We start from the raw sequence: 23,577 nt of genomic DNA, 5'->3' as shown, positions 1-23,577 counted from the left end.
TCCTCACCCATGTGTTACTGGACCAAGCCTGTGCCAGCTGGATATATACCAAGTTGGACCTCAAGGGAGCATACAATCTGGTAAGGATGGCAGAAGGTGAAGCATGGAAGACAGCTTTTCGGACAAAACTGGTGAATTAGGAGTATCTGGTAATGCCCTTTGGGCTCTGTAATGCCTCGGCTGTCTTCCAGTATTTTCTCAATTATATTTTCCAGACTTCATGGATGTTTAAGTGGTCATCTATTTAGATGATATTCTTATATACTCCACTTCCGATGAGGACCATGTCAGCCACCTTCAAGAAGTGTTAACATGTTTTTTGAGGACCCATCGCTTGTATTCTAAAATATCCAAGTGTGAGTTTCATGTGAATTGAGTGACTTACTTAGGTTATATCCTCACCCCGTGGGGGCTAGAGATAGACCCTGGGCAAATTTCAGCTACAATAGACTGGCCCATTTCAAAGATCATTAAAGAACTCCAGAAATTCATTGGGTTCGCCAACCTTTATTGGCGGTTCATTTCTAACTATTCTAAACTCCTGTTACCCTTGACCCGGTTACTAAAGAAGGGAGTGACTTACGTCTGGAATCCAGAGACAGACCAGGCTTTAACAGTACTAAAGACCAAATTCACAACAGCACCTGTTTTGAAATCACCTGATCGAGACCTTCCATATATGGTGGAACCTGACGCTTCCAAACATGCGTTAGGTTCCTTATTGATACAAAAGGTTCCTTCCACACATTTATCGCATCCTATAGCCTACCAGTCTCGCACCTTTGCAGCTGCCCAAAAGAACTACAGTATCTTCGAGAAAGAGCTCCTTGTAATCAAGGACTCCTTTCTTAATTGGAGACATTTATTGGAAGGTGCTCGCCATACCATAACGGTCTACACAGACCATAGGAACCTCGGATTCCTGAAGACGGCCAGAGCCATGAACCAAAGACAGATCCAACAGATTCATTTTTTCTCCTGTTTCGATTTCCTAGTCACTATCAAACCTGGTAACCTGAATACTAAAGCGGTTGCCTTATCTCAAGGATTTACAGATGACACAAAGGAAGAGGAGGGACTCCCTTTTTATATCCGCCGATCGGATTGTGGCACCACCAACCCTAACCTCTTTGCATATGAAGACGTTCTGAAACAACTTTATACCTCTGATATGAAGAGGTCACTCCTTACTGACTCTCCCGTTAATAGAGAACACCAGGGATTACCGTTACATCAAAACCACCTATGGTTACCCACGAGGGAATGCCAACACATGATGCTGCATTGGTGTCATGATCTACCAGGAGCAGGCTACTTTGGGATCCATAAAACTCTAGAGAAAATCCAAAGCTATGCAGGGTGATATACCATGAGGAAGGATGTTAACGATTATGTCCAAGGATGCACGGTATGTGCTAAAGCTAAGGCTCTGCTTAGAAAACCAATGGGATTACACATTCCCTTGCCAGTTCCCCCACGACCCTGGCAGGTGTGCTCCATGGATTTCATTACGGCTCACCCGCCAGAGGACGGTAATACCGTCATCCTTACCATACTGGACTCTTTTTCTAAAATGTTGCATTAAAGAAATTACCTTCAACTTCCAGTCAGGTCAAATGCTTTCTTCATCATGTCTTTCGCTTACACGGGTTACCAGAAGTCATAGTGACTGACAGAGGTACACAATTCATACCTCACTTCTGGAGAGAAGTCAGTCAAGCCATAGGAGTTAAATTGAATTTCTCCTCTGCCTATCACCCACAGAGTGATGGCCAAAGTGAAAGGGCCAATCAAACAGTAGGACAATACCTACGTTGTTACATTACCAAACAAGAAAAGTCAAGGAATACACCCATGTTCCCTCCCTGTCTGTTTCTGCTCTATCAGTATCTATCAGTATACCCTCCGTCCAGGCCTTCTTGGATCAGATCCTGATAGGAATTACAAATGCAAGGGTGCATCTCAGAAAGGCTCAAGACCAGGCTTGTAAATCAGCAAATAAGATCGATGACATGGTTTGGCTCTCGACCGCCCACATTAAAAGTCCCTGCCTGCTCTATAAAATTCAAGCCCTGGTTCATAGGACCCTTTTCTATCTTGCGTGTCATAAATCCTGCTGCCATGCAATTGAGCCTACCCTCCAAATATAAGTTCAACCCGGTGTTCCATGTCTCACTTCTCAAGTCAGTGACCTCTTCCCTATTGTATCCCAGATCCTCCCAAAGGGGTCGGCCTCCTATTGGTCCTCAAGACGAATACAAAGTGCATTCCATAGTAGACTCCCGTGTCTTTATGAGGAAATTGCAGTATCTGATTCACTGAGGAGTGTAGGGGGTATTGGGTTGATGATAGGTCTTGGGTTCCTTTTGATCAGGTCTCTGCTCTGAGATTACAGGACAGGTTCCACAGGACTTTCCCTCATAAACCTGGTCCCAGGGTGGTCTTGCAGATGGCAGTTGGTGTGAGGGTTTTTGGAAGGGGGCATTCTGTTAGGATCATGCCAGGCCCTCCAAGGACTCACCTTTTCCAACCGTTCCTTACGGCATACCAGAGCCCCTGGAGGCTACGCCACTGTATTGCTCGCTAAGAGTGCACGGACAGTTATTTATCACCAGTACATTTGCAGAGCAGAGCAAATACTTTGAACGCAGGTAGACGGAACAATAACTCACAACCAGACATGCAGTTAGAAGATAATGGGCACTTATACAGCTATTTATTCATAGTTAAGCATACATAAGCAACAAGTGATAACACAGAAATAAATCACAGAAAAGATAATGAATTAAAAAGAATACTGAGGCATAACTGAATCCCTCATCTCGCCAGAAGCGGCTGGAAGACCCCTGTAACAGCCAGGCCGAGAGCACAACAGCCCACAGGAAGGTCAGAACAAGGCGTCCCCCCTCCGACTGAGGTCTTTGTTTTTTTTCCCGCCTTACCTTTCCATACCTCCGTTTATATGCCCTCCTCAAAAGGGGTAGCAATTTCTCAAACCTTCTGGCATTAGCGCTTGCGCATTGATGAGTGACTGTTGGTTGCCGACTGGGCCAACCGACAGTAACCCCAAGGAGCAAAGCGCTTCCCTCTCCTAAAGCACCACGGAAAACAATTCCATAACTCATCTTCAACCTTGGCACGGGAATTACCTTCTTATCGGGTACCAGCCGGAACCTGTGAATCCCAGCTTTCCCAGCGCAGTGTCCTTGGCTGAGGCCTGCATACCAGGCTCAGCAACGAATAACGTTGAAAACATGTTTTTCAGCAAAGCAAGTGCAGCTTTTCACTGAGAAATGGAATAAATATCCACTATGGCTCCGAGTGCCCCCGGAATGCACTGCGCACCAGCGCCATGTTTTAGCTCAAGCATCACAATCCACCCTTGGATATTTACCTTCCATAGCTCAGTGGTAGCGGAGCCGGTCTCTGAAACCGACAAAACACCAGAACTAAGTTGGGAATACATTGAATACAACAACAACCAGCTATTATGGTAGCCAAAATAATACAAATGCAAGGAAAGGCGTAACGCAGTGTACCCCCAATATCAGGAATCCATGAAAATAACCAATCCCACCAATTCCCAGTATGATCTTGAGACACTTGGGAAATGAGGTCCCTCAAACCTCTAAAATTACTTTCAATGGATCGTGAATGGTCACTTAGATTGAAACAACACATCCCTTTAACTGCGTTACAGCCCAAATTATGTTTCATCAAGAGATAATCAATGGCAGCCCTGTTTTGCAAAGTTGCTTTTCTAATAACTTTGCTATCAAGGAGCAACTCTTCTAATGCTTGAGAAGTATGATTAAGTCCTTTTACCAATAAACATGCTAATTTAATTAAAGATTTGTAACCCCCAGCGGCTAAACCCCAAACTCCCACTAATGAAAGGGCTAATGCTAGAACCTCAGCCTCTGATAACAAATGCACATGTGAATCACAATCTGGGGATAAACCCACAGATTCAAAAGTTGACCTTTTGCTTCGAGACATTGCTGGATGTAAAGGGAACATCATTAGCCCTAATCGAGTTAAGGTACATGGACCTCCGGAAATGTTAGCTGGAATGTAAGTGTCATGAGAAGAACCATCCTGTTGGAAGTTTCACATGATTTAGATGACTGGCAGCTCTCACTGTATGATTGCAAGACATAGGGCCTCATTCCGAGTAGGGCGGTAAGGGATACCGGGCACGGTAAGGAGACCGGTGGCGGTAATTCCTTACCGCCCTACTACGAGTTCCCTTAGCAGGTCCATCCTTTAACACCTGCTCTGACCAGGCATTATGGGCGGGACCCGTTAAAGGAATTCAGAGCCAATAACGGTACCCCAATTTGCGGTACCGTTATTAGCGCCTTCCCCATTCCCATTGAGCCCTATGGGGGCTCAAATGGGAATGGGAATGGCTTTTTCAATGGGGACTTACCAGTCCCGCAAAGGTCGGACTACACCGGTAAGTCCCCATTGAACCATACCGGTGCCAGTACCATTATTGGAGGTAGTTATGGCGCAAATAGCGCCATGACTACCTCCAATCTCGGAATGAGGCCCATAGTATTATTCACACTGGTACATGTGCTTGGAACTCAACAACTCAACAACTTTTTCTCAAATGCAGTTTGATTTTTTCTGTTTGGTTAAATTCAGCTGTTGGCATTTGCCAATTTCTTTTACATTGCAGGCCATAAAGTATTGTATGTTATAATACGCGTCAAGTTTCTCCACTTGCAATCTGTTTCCTGGCAAAACCTGCAGTACTCATAGACTGAAAAGGATTGTCTGATATCGGAATCTTGAACTCCAGAATCATTGTGCATGACGCCAAAAATATGCTTTAGAACCGGAACTGGAGTCGGCACCGTTACTAAACAAGTATTCAGCAAAGCTTCTTCATGATGCACATCAGAAAGGCAAAAGTGCGTAATGTTGAGTACCTGTTGTGCCAAATATGTCCACATATTCTGTTTGGGTAATCATCAGGGAATATTTTCGCCGTCCTAAAGACATCTGTTGTATAGCTGGCATCAAAGTTGTTTGCGTTTGCACCTGACGTGTTTGCCGCATTCCACGAATCCATTTCTTCGGTCTGGCTGGCTTTTCGGCATCGGCATAGGGCTGCTTTTGAACATCATTGCTAATCATTATCTGTTTCCCATGGATCGCTGGCACAGATGTGACATTCCATACGGACAGCAGCATGCCGTTTCACTCTCCAAAACAGGGTCCATTTAGTCCCACAATTGCACCAGCCAGACACAGGATCTACAAGGCAAACCCAGAAAAGAGATATCAGTGTTGAAAATCACTCTCTTAGGTAACATTTGTCTGCGGGCACATACTCCCGTTTTTCTTTTCTGGGTTCCATTACTAAGATTACCTGGTCCTTGCCTGATGCAATAACATCTGCGGGCACTGGTGGGCCACTTCGTCTTTCGACCCACACTTTTGCACCCGGTACCATACTGTCTGAAGAGCCAAAACCACGATCCCCACGAGTAGTTAACACTGTGGGAGGCTCCCCCTTTTTGATCATGGACAATTTAACAGGAACGATAATAAATTGGGCCACTCGATCACCCTTATGAATTGGTAACACTTGGTCTCCGCTATTCTTTAAGATAACTTTGATCTCACCTTGGTAATCGGCGTCAATGATCCCTCCCAGCACTTGAACTCCCTTCAATGCTAAGCCAGATCTAGGGGCAATCCATCCCATATGCTCTGGAGGAATTTGTACCCCAATCCCTGTTTCAATCACAACAATCCCTCACGGGTCTAATCTAATTTCTTCATGAGAATGCAAATCTACCCCTGCTGACTCTGGAGTCGCCCGATAGGGAGCTAAAGAACCCTGGGTAATTTCCCAGTACAATAGGGTCTCTCTAACTGAGTTGGGTTGAATCTGTAAGGCAGGAGTCATTAGTTGCAACAATGTAGTTTCATGATTATTCACAGGCCTATTGTTTAACACTTGCGCCGCATCAAACACACAATCACGCCAGCCTGCTAAACTGCCATCTCCAGATTTGCACAGCTGTTCTTTCAACAAACCATTGATCCTTTCAATTAATCCTGACGCTTCGGGGTGATACAGCACGTGGTAGAGCCACTCAATACTCTTTTCCTGACAATATTCCTGAATTAATTTGCCTTTCAAGTGTGACCCATTGTCACTTTGAATTTGCAAAGGCACTCCGTAATGCAACGTGATCTGATCCAACAACTTAATGGTGTTCAGTTGTGTGGCAAGTTTGCACGGCAAAACCATCATATATCCAGAGTATGTATCCACAATGGTGCATGCATACTGACAGCCTTTACTGATTGGCAGAGGACCGATGTAATCAATCTGCCAAATTTAACCTGGTAATTTTCCTCTTCTCAATGTACCCTGGACAATCTGAGGGATAGGCCTATGCTGTTGGTGTTGGCACATTGGACATTTCAAAATGATTGTTTTCACTACCTCTAAAGGAATACTGATTCCTCGAGCTTGTGCCCACCTGGTAGTAGCCTTTTCTCCAAGGTGCCCACATTTCTGGTGAGCCAACTTGGCCAAACCCTCCAAATCGTCTTCCTGAGCCTCCGCATCCACAGATGAAATCTTGGCGTGTTCATCTATAACAGAATTAAACCAACGTTCTAATGAATCTGTAGCACAATGCGCATCCACATGATACACAGTGACTTCACTTTGTGATAACATTTCTGTAATATCTTGCCACAGTTATTTTCCCCACAACTCTTTTGAATGAATCTTCTACCCATTCTTTTGCCAGGTTGGCAGCCACACCGCCAATCCATTCGCCACTGACCATGAATCTGTGTACAAATGACATCGACCAGGGGTCTCTTGTTTCAATGCTTGGTAAACTGCATAAAGTTCTGCAAACTGACTGCTCTTCCCTTTGCCTGACGTTGTTAAAATATTTTTAGTCTTAGGATTGTATGACACCATTTTCCAGTATCGCTCGGTTCCCACATATCGGGCCGAGCCATCTGTAAACCAGGCATGCTCTGTCTGCTCTACGGTCAGATCGCCATAAGGTACTCCCCATTTCACGGGAGACTTGCATTTCCCAGACACTTCCGGTGGTATGTAATCTGAGGGTGGTAAGTTGGCTACTTGGCTCATGTAATTATGCAACCCCACCCTTCCCCGATTTAGCTCTGTCTTGAATGTACCATTTCCATTTGTTTATGCTGGCTTCTTGAGCGTGTCCTATTCTGTGGGTTTTAGGAGAGCTCAGCACCCATTGCATAATCGGGATTTCAGGCCTCATCAACACATCATGCCCGACTGTCATTTGCTCAGTATCGACCAGGGCCCAGTAACATGCCAGCAACTGCTTCTCAAACGGAGTGTATGAGTTACCAGCATCGGGCAACTTACGACTCCAGAACCCCAATGGCACACGTTTCCTGTCCTGTTCCTGCCACACACTCCAGTTAGCATAATGTCCTTGCACAGACACTTTCAACTCCACTTCGCCTTCCTTCAATGGCCATAAATCAAGCACCTGCTGCACGGTGTCTTTCGCCAAATCAAATGCTTTTTGCTGCTCTTCCCCCCAGTGAAACTTATATATCTTTCGTGTCACTTTGTAGAGGGGAGCCAGTATCTGCCCTAAATGGGGAATGTGCTGTCCCCAAAACCCAAACAGCCCTATGAACTGCTGAGCTTGCTTTTTGTTCATTGGAGTGGTATAAGTATTTTCTGTCGGGCCTTCGGCACCATCTCTCGATGTCCATTATGCCACTGAATCCCTAGGAATATCACTGTCTCAGCTGGGCCTTGAATTTTGTTCAGGTTAATCTCCCACCCTTCCTTCTTCAATCCTTCCATAATGACTTCTAACTGGTTTTGCACACTGCGCTCATCCTTGCCCTGAATCAAAATATCATCAATGTAGTGAGAAATGTGTATGCCAGGTTTACACAGTATCTTGTCTAAGTGCTCTGCCACCAGCCGGTGACAGATAGTCGGGCTATGTATGTACCCCATAGGTCACCTTGTGAAGGTGTACTGACGCCCGCTCCAGGAAAATGCAAACTGCTCTTGGCACTCTTCAGCAATTGGCACAGAGAAAAATGCATTGGCTAAATCTACCACTGCATACCAGGCCCCCTCAAACTTTTGGACATTCTCAATCAAGGTAATGGTATCTGGGACTGCAGGCACCAAAGGAGGAGTGTGTTTATTTAACTTGCGGTAATCCACCGTCATCCTCCAAGACCCATCCCCTTTTTTGACAGGCCAGAGTGGGTTGTTCCATGCGGTAGTAATAGGGCGTAACATACCCGCCTCTACGTACTCTTTGATGGTGTCTGAAATGTCCTTGTGCCCCCCGGGAATGAAGTATTGTTTCATCGCTACCCGCTTGGTTGCCACAGGCACCTGCACTGGGGGCATCTTCAATTTACCTACGGTAATGGGTGTGCAGGTCAATGCAGTCACTCCAAACTGATATGTTTTACCTCCAAGTCCCAAAGTCAATCCTTCTAGAATGTCAAAGCCAATTATGTATTCAGGTATTGGGACAATCAACACTTGGTTTTTCTGCCTAGTCAAATTGCCTATTTTCATATCCACTTCTGTTTGTACTGCGGGGGTCTCCTTCCCCCCTAGCCCTGTAATGGTAAAGTGTCTGCCTTTGAATTGAGTTGGATTTCCATGAATCAGAGAGGCCTCCGCCCCGGTGTCTATCAATGGTCACACACCTTGCTTATTACCTGGCCCCCAAAAAATCTTAACATTAACATGGGGTCGCCTATCAACTTTTATGCGAGCGGACGGGGCCAGAGCTTGGCCGTAACCCTAGTCAAATTTTGAATGAGTGCAACCTGACTCTGCCTCCAGCTTTGCACTCACCACCTTCCTTAAATCAGCATATGTTGGCTGGTATGAGGAAGTCATCCCCATAGACCCTTCTTCATGTTCTTCCTCAGGAGGGGCAGAGGGTGAGGTGTCCCCCTGTGGCTTAGTCACCACCTGTTTCTTAACCTGTTTATAGCGCTCTTTGGCTGCAAGCCCCCTCTTTTTGTTCAGTTTATACATTACTCTGGTTTCAATGCCATCAATCTCTTCTCGTGGCACACCGTCTTTTAGCAAGGCCAAAAACATGTCTTTTCGGGACACTCTGGAGTCTCGACTATCTTGCCTCCTGCCTTCAGATCTTCTCTCACTTCACCCCTCTCTCTCTCGTGGATTGTCATCACTCTTGGCCCACTCCCCTAAATCTGCCAATTGCTGGATGGCATCCACTACTTCATCAGTGGGTTTGCCCTTCATACCTACGAACAAAGTCATAATGACACTTTTGTATGCGGGCGGAGCAGTTCTGATCACCATATTCCTGGTTGAAACTGAACGCGGCACGGTGTCCTGGTTCATCTACATGAATTGCCTCCTTCATAGCATACTCTCTGACTGTTTGAATCGCCTCTTTCAAAGTGTACCACTTCTTTTCCTCGCTAGGCCAATCGGTGGTAATAGGATACTTGCGGTTACATGCCTGGGCTGCTAGGTGCAACAAAGACACCTGTGAATCTTGCCCATTTTCGTCAGGGAGCGGCCCTGCCCTTAAGACGTCCTGTACATTGGTGTCAGTTGACAAAGGCAAAAAGGGCGGTGAGTCTGTGGAATCTACCAACAACCCTGCGGCACCCTCATCTGGCAATCTCATCATCCATGTTAGTAAAGGTTCCCCTGACTTTTCTCTCAAACGAGTAATGATTTCCCCAACCTCCTGCTGGGTGTAATCTTCCAGTGTGGTTAAATCCACAACCCCGCCTACAGGATTCTGCGGGTGGGGTCCAGCATGCCGTCTCCTAACCGGCTTCCCTGCCACTGTCTTTTGCTTATGTTCTGCTTTAGAATCTGACTCATTTGCCTAGCTACTCTCTGGGCTTGTTGAGTCAAAAATGTCTCCATCCCACTTATCAGGGTCCCAATCCACACCTGCGGTAGTGATTACAGCTGCCACTTTCCTTTGGTTGACCCCCCCTTGCCTCTTTTTATACTTGTACCGAGCTACCCTAATTGCGGCCCTGTCTGCCACAGCCTAATATTTATCAGCCTTGTCTTTAAAAAGTCTTTAAAAAGTTTAATCTGAATTTCCTACATCAACGCTATCTGCTGCTTGGCAGCCAACTCTTTTGCTAATTGAAAAATATGCTCTTTGCTTTCTACATTTTTTTAATGTATTTTCCTGTAGGCATGCAAGAGGATCCACCCCCACCTGCCCAACGCAGCGCATTCCTTTCCTCTCTCTACTAAAATCTGTTGTAAACAAAACATTACTTCTGACAGAGCAGCTTCTCCCAAACTTCCATCCCATGTTTCACTCAGCCCAGCTCCACACGCCCACACCTGGGCTAGCTTATCATATGGGCTTTTAGCCCACCCTGGAATCATAACCTCTGGATATTCACCGCCAGCGGGAACACCCTTTTTCCTGAACAAACTATTCATCATTACAGTAATTTGCAAAACCTGCTTTTTTCTTTCTCTTTCCACTCTGCAGTCACTCGTGCAAGCACGCTGTAAGAGGATTCAATTCAACACTACAGCTAAGTCAATGCCTAGTCTGGGATACTGAATGGAAACCCTTATTGATATATCTTTATGTCCAGTTCATGCGTTCTGGATGACTACCCCTATATAACACCCCTCTCTTGGAATCCCCCTGACCCCACTGAGCCAAGAAGTAGTTCTGTTTTGCAAGTTAAAAGGTTTATTTGATAATTTAAACAATAGATAGATATATCACACTTTATAATAATTTAATAATTGAATATCACACTGAATCTGAGCAGTAATCAATAATGGATAGTCTGGCACTAGCACACTTCTTTATAATCAATGATAAGTGGTTATAGGATGGATAAGATAGCAACAATACTTTATGGTTTCAAATGGATGCAAGGTGGAATGAAAATGCAGTACAGAAAATACTCAATATGCTTTCAACAAAACAATGTAATCACTTTTCTCTGGCAATCCCCTCCCCCCTTTATGCAATGCAAGGAAATGGAAGGAAAGCACACAGTTCTCAGAAATGCAATCAAATGTAATTCAGTTCACCCCAGCAAGCTTACACTACAGAAGTTGGAAACACAGGCCCAAAATGCTTTTATGTGTGCTGGCAATGAAGTGAAAAATATGCTAAAATGCTTTTAATTCCCTCTAGGAGGTTCAGGGTGAATGAAATATACTTGGGATGAGTTCAGGCTCACTTTAGCAAGGATCTAGGAGTAACTAGCAGGTTAAACGAATTTTTGGCAAATGAAAGCAAGAAAACTGCTGTTTTCACACGTGGAGAAATTTGCAAATCGCGGCAAATTCGCGAGTGCGTTTTTCGCGATTGCGGCAAAAGTCTACAGAAATCGGAATGCGGTTCTAGGTTCGTTGAAAAGCCAACATTCTAAGCTTTCAGAGGAAAGTTACTGCAAGTCTCTAGGACAAACGGTCACAGAGATATGAGCGATATGGTAAAGGTCGTTTTTCAGATTTGAAATTTTAAAGTTCAAAAAGACAAGTGACAGCTAGCAACTAGAAAATGACAGGTGACAGTTAGGAGGCAGTTCTGGTTAGATTGAAATAGATTGAATTATATTATTTTAACTAAGAGATTGGTTCTACACAGTTCTGCTGGGTACTCACAATATATTTAGAAATAGAATGGGCCTCGCCACGGATCTGATCAGGTTTTAGACTGGACTCTGGTCTGGTCTCGGCACTTCACAGTGATCTGGGTCAGCTCTCTGGTTCTGCTAACAGTGGTCTGGGTCAGCTCTGCTCTGCCTCTGGTTCTGGATATTGATAGATTTGAAGTCTCTATGTTGGCTCTCTGAAAGTTGATGGAGGTAAAGTATGGATTTTCCCGGCAGAGCGTCCCGCAGAAAATGGATTTGAAGGTCTCTCTCTGTCCTGACTGTCTGCTTTTATGTGTTTTGAAAATGGGTGTGTGTGCAGCATCACTAGGCTCTACCCCTCTCCACTTGTCATTGGCCACTTCATCCTCTTCCCCTTGATTGGGGGAATGAAATGAAGTGTCATCATGATGAAGTCTGTTTATTGTACAGAGAACCCACCCTTGTCAAATTACACACAATCTATATTTTGACCTTAAAGACATATTTGCACAGGTACACCTTTGTTTAAAATTACATGCACCCATCACATATGACAGGAGGTATACCCTGTCAAAATCTGCTCTTCCTGGGAGCTTGCATTCAGAAATGGCGACATTTGCACTTTTTAACTGGTTTCGCAATATCGGACATTACCCCAAATTTATACACATGTGCGCAAGGGGTATGGACATTACTTGATGAAATGTCAGATTTTTAACATGCATACATTTTAAGTAATACCCTCTTAACTACTAGCTTGCCCCCAGATCATGCCACCGGTTCTAAAAACCTCTTAAAATGTGGGCAGAAAAATCACAAGAATTATGGTATCATTTAAATAATTATGACAAGTCCGTACTATGAGTTATTCATCTTTTTCTAAAACCATATTCTGGCTACAGGGGTGTGGTTTCCCCCCAGCACAAGGTTGAATTTCTGGTTTTTCCAGTTCTGCCAAGCCAGCTTGCTCTCACAGGCAGTGCTCCTCCCCTTTACTTCCAGGAGGAAGCTACTTTTACGGCCCCCGTAATAAAACATTTGCCTGAGTCAGGACAGGGCTTTGTTCAATTTCCTGCAGAGCCCAGGTAATTCAATCAGAGAAGTGTCATATCCCTTTTGGTGGGAGCAGCAAAAGGACAGCTAGGCCTGGGAACACAGCTGTTGTGCAAGTCTCATCTCCTGTCGGGGGTAGCTGGTGGGCAGAATTCAGTTCCTTAAGCCAAACCCCAGCTAATGTCACTTTTAGTTACCCAGTTTAAGTCAACACAATGTTTACGTATGCAGCTAGAATGCTGATTCTAAGTTCAAAACTATGACATTTAAACAATTGCAACCTATGTGACACTCAAAAGTAGGTCACTCATTTCTTTTAAACATTTAGATTTTTAGTGTCTTTCAGTCCAAATTTACTTAAACTGCTGAAATCCACAGCTCAGCCAGTCTTGTTATAAACCTTCAAGTCACTTCAGAATATAACTTTACATTGTATCCACCTCTCAGTAAGTCTTTCTTTGTCCTGCTTTGGGTTCATCTATTCAGTTTACACAAAGTCTGGTGGTTTTAAAACGCCGGCTTTCTGATAGTGGTGAGTACTGGTAATGCAACCATTTTTGGGATTTAAGAAAATGAATTCCCCACAATTCTAGGTTGCTTTTGGCAATCAGCATTGCCATTCCCAATGGTTTCAGACAACTATGTGGGTAGTCCAATGGTGGTTTTAGGCAGTGCCCTTCTGTGCCCATAACATCGGCAAAAATGAGTGGCAGCCTATTCTTCATGCACTTCCCTGTGCATTTTCTGGGAAGCTCTGGCCATCATGATGTTTTCCATGTCAGTACTGTACAGTTTTTGAGGTAGGGCTCGGATGCATGGGTAAGAACATCCCACACACACAAAAAAACAGATTAACACAGTCCGACACTCACTGCCAAATTAAAACAAACTTTCGCTTGCAATGTAAGCAAAGCCTATCTGCATTCAAACAGATTCTTTAGTATTTGGAGCAATTCATCACAAATATCCCATACTCGTCGGCAAAAATGTATTGCTCGCCAAGAGTGCACAGACAATTATTTATCACCAGTACATTTGCAAAGCAGAGCAAATACTTTGAACACAGGTAGACAGAACAATAACTCACAACCAGACACACAGTTAGAGGATAAAGAGCACTTATACGTCTATTTATTCATAGTTAAGCATACATAAGCAACAAGTGATAACACAGAAACAAATCACAGAAAAGATAGTGAATTAAAAAGAATACATCACCATGGGCGTAACTGAATCCCTCATCTCGCCAGAAGCGGCTGGGAGACCCCGGGAACAGCCAGGCCGAGAGCACAACAGCCCACAGGAAGGTCGGAACAAGGCGTCCCCCCTCCGACTGAGGACTGTGTGTTTTTCCCTCCTGACCTTTCTAGAGCTCTGCATATATGCCCTCCTCAAAAGGGGTGGCAATTTCTCCAACCTTCTGGCATTAGCGCTTACGCATTGATGAGTGACTGTTGGTTGCCGGCCGGGTCAACCGACAGTAACCCCAAGGAGCAAAGTGCTTCTCTCTCCTAAAGCACCACGGAAAACAATTCCATAACTCATCTTCAACCTTGGCATGGGAATTACCTTCTTATCAGGTACCAGCCGGCACCTGTGAATCCCAGATTTCCCAGCGCAGTGTCCTTGGCTGAGGCCTGCATACCAGGCTCAGCAACGAATAATGTTGAAAACATGTTTTTCAGCAAAGCAAGTGCAGCTTTTCAATGAGGCATGGAATAAATATCCATGATGGCTCTGAGTGCCCCCAGAATGCACTGCGCACCAGCGCCACGTTTTAGCTCATGCATCACAGCCGCTGATCCTGTGGGGGTGTCACAGGACACCGCAGGCAGTGGACGCGCCATCCATAGAGCGAGAAGTACCCCTCTGATATTGACATCAGCTGCCATCATGTCGGCATCGGAAATCCCTGGTTCCTTTCCTCTAATTCCACGCTGACGGTTGCGCGCGATCCCACAACGCTTATAAAGACTTTCTACATCATCAGATTGTAACAGTGATATTCCCGCATGGACCCACGTCTACAGTTCAAGTCAGGTATTTAGATGTACCTGTATCCAAATCCTGTTTTCCAATATAGAAGCCTTATTAACCCTCTTCCCTTTTCCTATTCATATCCAGTCCGTTGGTCTACACCAAGGGGTTGTGTCTAGTAGTACACCTGCCAGGGGGGAGGAACTCCCATGGGTAGTATGTATTGCCATGGGGGATTTCCTCCTAGGTGGGGGGGTACATTTCTTCAGAGCCCCTGAGAAGTCTGCATCTCTTTTTGCTGCCACTTCCAGACTCTGCAAATCTGACACAGTGTCTGAGCCAGCAGCATCTGACACAAAGGATGAAGTCTGCATTGTTTTCTGTGCCTCTAACCATGACATGAATGCAGCTCTTTGGAGTCTATTTAAGAATCAAATAAAGATAATTAAGAGCTCCAGAGTGTATGCATGGTGCTCTTTAGATAAATGAAAGGTTAACCCTTCTTGAGTACTGCCATATCGTGTGCCAAGTACACACATAGGCGCCATCGAGCAAGGCCTGTAATATAAAATCTTTGCACCAATTCAGTGCTACTGTGTGTGTGTGTGAGAGAGAGCACGCGCACGCTTGTGTGCAAGGGTAGGAAGCGAAAGAGAGTTTGAAAAAGTGTGAGTTTGTGTGAATGAGCAAGGTCATGCATGGGTGCATGCTTGTATGTTACAGTTAGTGAGTAGATTCTTGTTTATGCGAGTGCAAGGCATGCATTGCTGTGTTTGAATCTTAGTTTGGCAGGGCCCGTGCACTGGCACCAAGAGGAAGGTTTGAGCATTGGCATCATAGCATACTGTGCATACCAATTAGTTCATGGCCCTGTTGTAGTTGCTTAGTAAGCTAAATATACTTAAATGTGCAAGATTTGTGTTCTCTTCAATAGTAGCTCATGATAAATTAATTAATTGTGATTATACATTTGTGTTATGATGCTTATGTTTGTTTCACTTATGTTTCACTATTACTTTATTATCATTGTTATTATTATTATTATTATTATTGGGGTATTTCTTGAGTGCGGAGCTAGTTTCAGGATGCAATGCAGCACTTTACAATCAGAGATGGAAGAACATGGTGGTGAGGGAAGCAGAGAAGCAAGGGAGTGAAGAGCTATAAACAGAGGAGGGGGAGAGCGGGCAGTTTGTCAGTAAGGAATCTAGAAGCAGCCAGGTGAGGAAACAATGGGGAGCAGATCACTGAGTCTCAGGTAAGGTAAGGCGTGGAGGGGGTGTGGTCCTAGGTTTTAGAGAGGAGCCATTGCTTTAAGAAGAGTGTCTTGAGCTCATTGCAGAATAGTAGAAGCAGGGGCGAGGGGGGCAAGTCTGATGTTGATGGGGAGGAGGGTTCAGATCTTGCCCTGATCGTGTGATTGATCACATTTAACATCGCATGTGCCTTTCCTGTCCATGTTAAAAGCAGAACAGCTCCTGTAGAGACAGCAACTAAGAAGCATTTTGAAAAGGCAACTGGGAAAACAAACCCACTAGTAATATTTCCTATCATCTTTAGATGCACAGAGAAAGGAATCAAAGTGGATACTGCCCGGATGCACAGTGATATTCTTTGGGTTTTTGTTAGCTGTTCACGAGCAACTATCACAAATCGTTTTTTTTAATTAGTCCATTTTGTGTGTGCCAGGCTAAATAAGTCATTAGGAAATAAGAATGTGTCAAGTTGTAAAGCCCTGCGCTTGGGTGCTCAGACGTGATCAATTAATTCAGGGGACACCCGTGCAGGTAATGAAGATACCGAAGTGGTACACAATCCTGATTCAATTTGAAAGTCATTAACCGAAGCAAAGTCTATTTCAAGGGACTGATGGGTGAAATACATTTTCTTTTCCACATCAATAGTTAATAAATTAAGTACTTTAAATGGAGATTCGTGAGGCCGCTCAGCACGCATTTATGAGTGGTCATAATAGCCGGGCTAGAAAATATAAACACAGCAGGCAGACTTTCTCAAATGATTTTGATTCCAATAATATCCATAGCCATCCATGTTTCAATTCGAGCTACTCTTTATTTACATTGGCCCTCATTACGACCCTGGCGGAAAGGGTTTTACGCCGGCGTAGAGCATGGCGTACCTTTCCGCCTGACTACGAGTTCCCGTAGCGCCATGGTGATTTTTACGCCTGCTTTTTGCAGGCGGAAAAATCCATGGCGCTACGGGACTTGTTGTTAATTACGCCACCGTAAATTACGGTGGCGTAACTAACGCCTTCCCCACTCCCATTATACCCTATGGGGCAAAAATGGGAATGGGGAAGGGTAAATGGGGATTGGGGACTTACCGCTCCGCCAAGGTCGGCATGGGGCGGTAAGTCCGCCAACCACCATGGCGGAGTTGGCAGCTTAGCGCCATGGACCATGGTGCAAATTGCACCATGGTCCTCCGCCAGGGTCGTAATGAGGCCCATTGTATATGCTTCTTAAAATATTGGAAAAGTATATACAATGTACAGAGACAAGAGTAAATATCGGAATTAAGAGAGGACCATACAGATCCAGTTCCTTGCCAATTATGAACATTGTTTTACCACCAGTTTGTACACTTCTACCCTAAGCACTCATTATGTGGAGACGCGGCCTCGCGCAATTCTCGTTCCGGCTGGCAGAGAAGAGCTGGACACGGAGGTAAGCGGAGGTCCTCCGCCGCAGCCCCTCACTGTAGGCTAATTACACAGCAACTATAAACTGGCTCCCCAGCTGTGACTCTCTTTACCCCCTTGACCGGGTAATCCCACATGACTCAATCCATCCATGTATGGAGGCCAGCCTGCAGTTGTGCTACGTCAGCATAGCTTGTTGCATGGCCCGAAGGTCCTTTGTGTAATGCAAGCAACTGTGACCTTACAGTAATAAAGCACCTAAAATCTCTGCACGTGCAGTGTCTCATTTAGAGGCCACTACAGTTACCTCATGTTGTTCCCAAAAAAAAGTAATTATAAGTAAGTATTGCTTGTAGCAAATGAGGTATGTCTGGAAGGGAACATAAGTTATAGGGCAAATGTTGCATGCCACCAGTGCTGAACAGTTATCAGGCTTGTTGTGGGACCAAGTCCGATTTGCATATGGTCTTTCCCCTTTTCTGAAGACTTTGCAGGCGAAGAATGATGGTCTGGAGGGTTGCCCAGAGCAATGCCAGAGGTTAAGATTCATTCTAAACCTTCCAGTCATCACCTCTTTTGTTTTGCTGTAGTCACCCTGAGTGGGACGGGTATGCCAAGATGTGGGTCCCGTGCCTGCTGGGCCTAGAGAGCCATGCTTCTCCTCACTGATGAGGCCCAACAAGGTAAAAACATGTTTGGGGATGCTTGTGGTCTCGTGCAGAAGGGATGTGACCAAGCAGTTCGGGCTGGACTGCCCCTTTTGGGGTGGACCAAGCATGATTTGCATATGGTCTTTCCCTTTTGTTAATGACTTGGCAGGCGAAGAATGATGGTCTGCAGGGTTGCCCAGAGCAATGCCAGAGGTTAAGATTCATTCTAAACCGTCCAGCCATCACCTCTTTTGTTTTGCCTGTAGTCACCCTGAGTGGGACGGCTATGCCCAGACGTGGGTCCCATGCCTGCTGGGCCTTGAGACCCATGCTACTCCTCACTCATGAGGCCCAACAAGTCTGAAACATGTTATCTTGTGCAGAAGGGATGTGACCACGCAGTCTGGGCTGGACTGCCCATTTTGGGGTGGGACCAATCCTAATTTGCATATGGTATTTTCCCTTTTGTAATGGCTTGGCAGGCGATGAATGATGGTCTGAAGGGTTGCCTAGAGCAATGCCAGAGGTTAAGCTTCCTTCCAGTCATCAGCTCTTTTCTTTTGCTGTGAATGCTATGATCCATTGTAATACCTGATGTGAGACGCCAAACAGCACTGCACTTGCAGTAATGTATTCCTAGCACTTGGAAAGGAACTCCCAGGCTCACAAGACTCAGATTGGCTTTGTTTTGCCTTTAAGCACATTAAAGTGTCACTACAGTTAGAAACAATGAGTGGATAATTGGTGGTGGCTATGGTCTGTGGCATGTCCCATAAAATGTGCAAATGTTGAGGGTTAAGAATGGGAGGGGTGCATATATCTGCATGTGGTGCAAAACAATGACTACAGCAGGTGGCTGTATCATGCATATTGCTTCACTGTACAGTCTTTGTGGATAGCTTGTGTGCCTTAAAAAACCCACTTTCGGGTTTCCATTACTTTTTATACCATAAATTGTATGTTATGCTTTCATTCAGGATGTGGAAAAAAATGCTAAAACCATACTCTTTTTGCTGAACATTTTGTAATAACGAGTTACATATTGTCAGGTTGTGTTATACGTGATGTGTACACATTTGAAATCATCCCCTTAAAACAGTATTATTTCAACAGTTTTATATCGGCCACAAATATATCTTGAACCACTCATCCATTCATCAATACAACCACTTTCACCCACCGACCGACCATCCATCCATCCATCCAACCATAGTCACCCACTCATCCATCCTACTTTTACAACCAGATCACCTCCCTCATTCACTCACTTATATAGCCATATTCAACAACTCATCCAACCACCTAGTGCCCTATATAACAATTTCCAGCCACTTATAATCCCCCATATTCATCCAACCATACATCCATATTCTCACACTTGCCTATTCACTCACGCTTATCAAAAAGCTGGTTTTCTCAATGCATGCTTTCTCCTGCCATCCACCAATCGAGGCATCTCACATTATACCACTTTTAATTTTAACTTGCGAACATTATCAGGATGCCTTTTTTACTCTAAAAATACATCTGTTGATGGTGAGAAACAAACTTTTTCTTCTGATAGCTAGTGCTTTCCCAGGCTCGGATAACATTTTCTGGCAAACGCTAACAAACTGTAAATCACTTTTTTGTACAAACTTCCTTGCAGGAAACACATACATAATGAGCCCAAAAGAGGAAAGCCGTGCCTGTTTTATTCTAGGAGAAATACTTTCATACATAAACTGTCTTTTCTCGGGGATTAAGTTATTTAAGGTGCATCCATTTCTTCTTTTCAATTATTTTAGCTCCACATAGAGATGTAGACACTGAACAGAGATAGGGGCCCCCTACAGCGAGTAAGATAGAAAACTGGAGCAATGCCAAAGCTAAACGTTTTGAAACAAGTGGGATGTGGCATGCAATGAACAGCCAGCGATAGGGGGTGTTATGGGTGACCCTCCCATGTGCATTGTCCCTTTAAGGGGATGTGTCCCTCCCACGTGTATTGCCCCTTTAAGATGGGCCATGACTGTGTCATGGCCCAATGGCCCAAGCTAATAAAAGGAGCTCCTGCAGGCACGTGAGGCAGAGCGGCTGCAGACTCCCAAAGAGGAACGACTGAGTCTGTGTCTCATTAAGGATGTACGCAGGCCTACACGTGGAGGACCAGGCCGGCATGCCCTGATGCCGTGGGACCCGCCTGCCAGGATGGTGGCCGAGGTCCGCATGGTCAGGGGCTTGGCAGGCTGTGCCCCACCCCGATGGCGCTGATGCCCCATAGTGCCAAGCGGCCTGCCGGATGTCCAAAGCAGGCCCCAACCCCCGCAGTCACTGGGCCTGTGGTGTGCTGATGGAAACAGCACCCAGGGGCACCTGCCGGATGTCCATGGCAGGCGACACCCAACAGGGGGCAGCAGTGATTCCATCCATGTCTCCAGCTACCTCCACACTAGCCCTGCTGCAGCGGACTTCCGGTACTGCTGTGCAAGGCAGCTAGGACTGGGAGGATGTATGTATACGGCCCAGCTTTGCAAGACTCATCAAACATTGGCACACGAATCGAAAGGAGAAGCAGAGAAGTGATACCCTTCTCAGATGCTTACCAAGCCTACATTGTTGCAAAGTCTAAGTGTAATTGATGGAAGCGTTTGAATGAATCTGGCACTGATCTGTTTACCCTTCAAGCCATCGCTTTTCAGTCTGCTGTGATGCATCCTCATGGATGTTGGTCCATGGAGATAGAAAAGGGGTCTGCGAGCTGAATAATATTCCCTACTACTGCACATGCCCTTTCTATCACTGGTGGTCAGGTTCTGACACTTCTGATCAAAATAATGAATATAAAAAATAAATAAAGTATAGCATTAATAAAAAAGAAAAAAAAAGCAAAGCTGCTGTTGGGAGCTTCAGCATCACTACAGCCAAAATCCTCTGGTCAGTTGTATGGGCTCGGCAGTATTCGCATAGATGGCCGCATCTGCTTTGTGTTTTGTGGTCAAAATAGTATTTGCAGGCTTCTTACCAGGCACCACAAATGTATATTCTGCCCTGGTCCCTGGAACGCAGGGCAAGGGTATAGATGATATGATATGACATAAGATATGTCATTTATAACGCGCCTGTGTTTCTAGATGGGAAATCTATGATACAAAATAGCCCCAAAAAGTTAGCATAGGCAGTCTGGATCATCTTGTGCAGCCAAAGAACCAAAGGAGTGCCTTAACAAGATCAGCTGGGACTACTGACACAAAGGAGCTAGAGGGCCAAACAGATTCTGACCCGGGGCGTTATTAAAATGAAAATAAATGGTCTCTTGTTTTCCATCACTAAGGAAAACTTTAAAAAATTACCTTAGGGAAATGCAGGACCCTCGGTGCCAGGAAATGAAAAAAATCAAAGGTGAAATGGTCCATGGCTAAGGGCTTCTCGGATAAGAGGCACAATTCCGGATATCAATGAACAGGCCTTTGGAGATCTATTCATGGCTAGTCCACTAAAAGGTCTCTACTCTGCCCTTTTGCCACATGAATTAGTTGAGACGGTGTTAATATCCTCGCAAAAATATTGCCATACAAAAATGTTGCCATATTTTTGCAGCGATATTAAGGCATGGAACCTGCAGGGGACACCACCGCAAACCCTGTATTATTTTAAAAGGACCGGGGGACACCTCCGCAAAGGACCGGGGGCCACCTCTGCAACCCCCGCTCCCAAAAAACCCTAATATTATCCCCACCAAAAATATCGCATATGGCCGTTCCCAACAAATACAGCAATATTTTTGGTGGGGATAATATTACCTGATACAGTTGAGACATGTGAGATCAGCAGAGCTCATGAAGTAGTGCCCATAACCAAGAAAAAGGCCAGGGCTTTCTTATGTGTATCACTAATAAGGCTTCAAACCTGCAGAGCATTCAATCATTTGACTGGAAAACTCTTCAGGGACCAGATAAAACTCCAAAGGTTCAATCACTGTGGCCTCTTTTACAGCTCACTCAACAAACAAGGCACATTGCTAATCCTCATGAAGAATAATCAGTCACGTTTTAGCATCCCTCGAGAGCAGCATGAAGAGCAACACAACCCCAGAGGATTGGACATTACCAAGAGACCACAAAGGGAACGATCACCTTCACCTAGAAGGAAAGATAACCGGAGAAATAACGGGAAAAGGGGATCTGAAGGGATCTATGCAAGAAAACATTGCATGTTCTCTCTAATTTGTCACTGCCTTCTAACACTGTGCAAAGCAGGTGATAACTTGTGATCTCTTCTTTCTTCACTGAATAGGATTGGGGGGCAAGGAAGGAGCGAATGCATGATGCAATGGTTTGGGAAAATCTATAGAATTAGTTTAATTGATCAGTCTCTTTACATTTGGATGGGGTAGGGGCGACAGTTACGAATTGCTAGCTAAATGGGAAACATGTTAGGAAATCTATGCATTCAAGTTTGAACACTTATATCACAATCTCTATGCCAGTGCTGAGTCGAAAATACACCCTGGAGGGTTTCTTATTGCATGCCTTATATTTTTCTGTCCATAATGTCTTGGAGGGCGGGAACGTTGGCAATTACTCAGCCAATGCTGAGCCCTGAAAATCAGTTCAGGAGAGAATATATTATGCCCAAAATACATTGTTATGGTATTAACTATTCATTTTCAGGGCCTAACTTGACCCATAGATAAGCAGCTTTGATAGGGGTACTCCCTGCCATTATGAACCCAGATCAGACTGGGTTATTCTGGATCGCAATACACAAGACAATGTAAGGTGAGCGATCGCTGTTATTGAATGCGGCAAACAGGCCGAAATTCCCATGACCCTGCTGGCGCTTGCCTCCAACAAAAGGGTTGACCGGGTTCACTGGTGGTTTACATGTTTGACACTTCATGCATTTGGTTTTGGTGCTAACTTCATTAATTATGGCGGGCTCTATGTTCCCCAGAGTTAGGATAAACTGTCACCTTTCCACCTTAATTGATATATGTAGAGGCACTCTTCAGGGAGGCGCTCTCTTCCCCTTGATTTTCAACTTGTTTATGGAGCCCTTGGAGAGGCAGATCCATTTGATTTCCGACATAAAAGGAATTCAAATAGGTCAGATGGAGCACAAGACCACTTTGTACACAGATCTTGTTGATGATGCCTGAAACTCGAAACACTCTCCCCGTGTTTCTAATAGAACCCAGGGCCTTTAAGGCACACTTCTGGTTATTCCATCAACCTAGGAAATTTGCAGGGCTAATCAGAATCTTCAGAAACATTGTCTAACAACAAACGGGACTTCCTCTTTAGATGGAACGAGAGTTAGCTTGATAACTTGGGCTTCAAACTGATGCCATCTTTTTGCTCACTGTATAGGGCACTCCTTTCCCTCTTGTTTGGTACCATGGGAGAGGAGCTGAAGTGCTGGGAGACTTCAGAGATATCGCAGCTAGGTCGAATCACAGCTATAAAAATGAATGTTATCCCACACTTACTCTATGAACTATTTGCCCTCCCAGTGAAGATTCACTTTTCTGATATCTGGTGCGCCAAAGGAAACTGGAAGCAAATTTGAGTGGGCACCACAGGAGTATCGAATCCTTCTGGCGTTAAC

Source organism: Ambystoma mexicanum, chromosome 5p, assembly GCF_040938575.1.
Source record: "Ambystoma mexicanum isolate Mex_15411 chromosome 5p, UKY_AmexF1_1, whole genome shotgun sequence".
NCBI lineage: Eukaryota > Metazoa > Chordata > Amphibia > Caudata > Ambystomatidae > Ambystoma > Ambystoma mexicanum.
Note: the sequence above shows the minus strand (reverse complement) of the source record.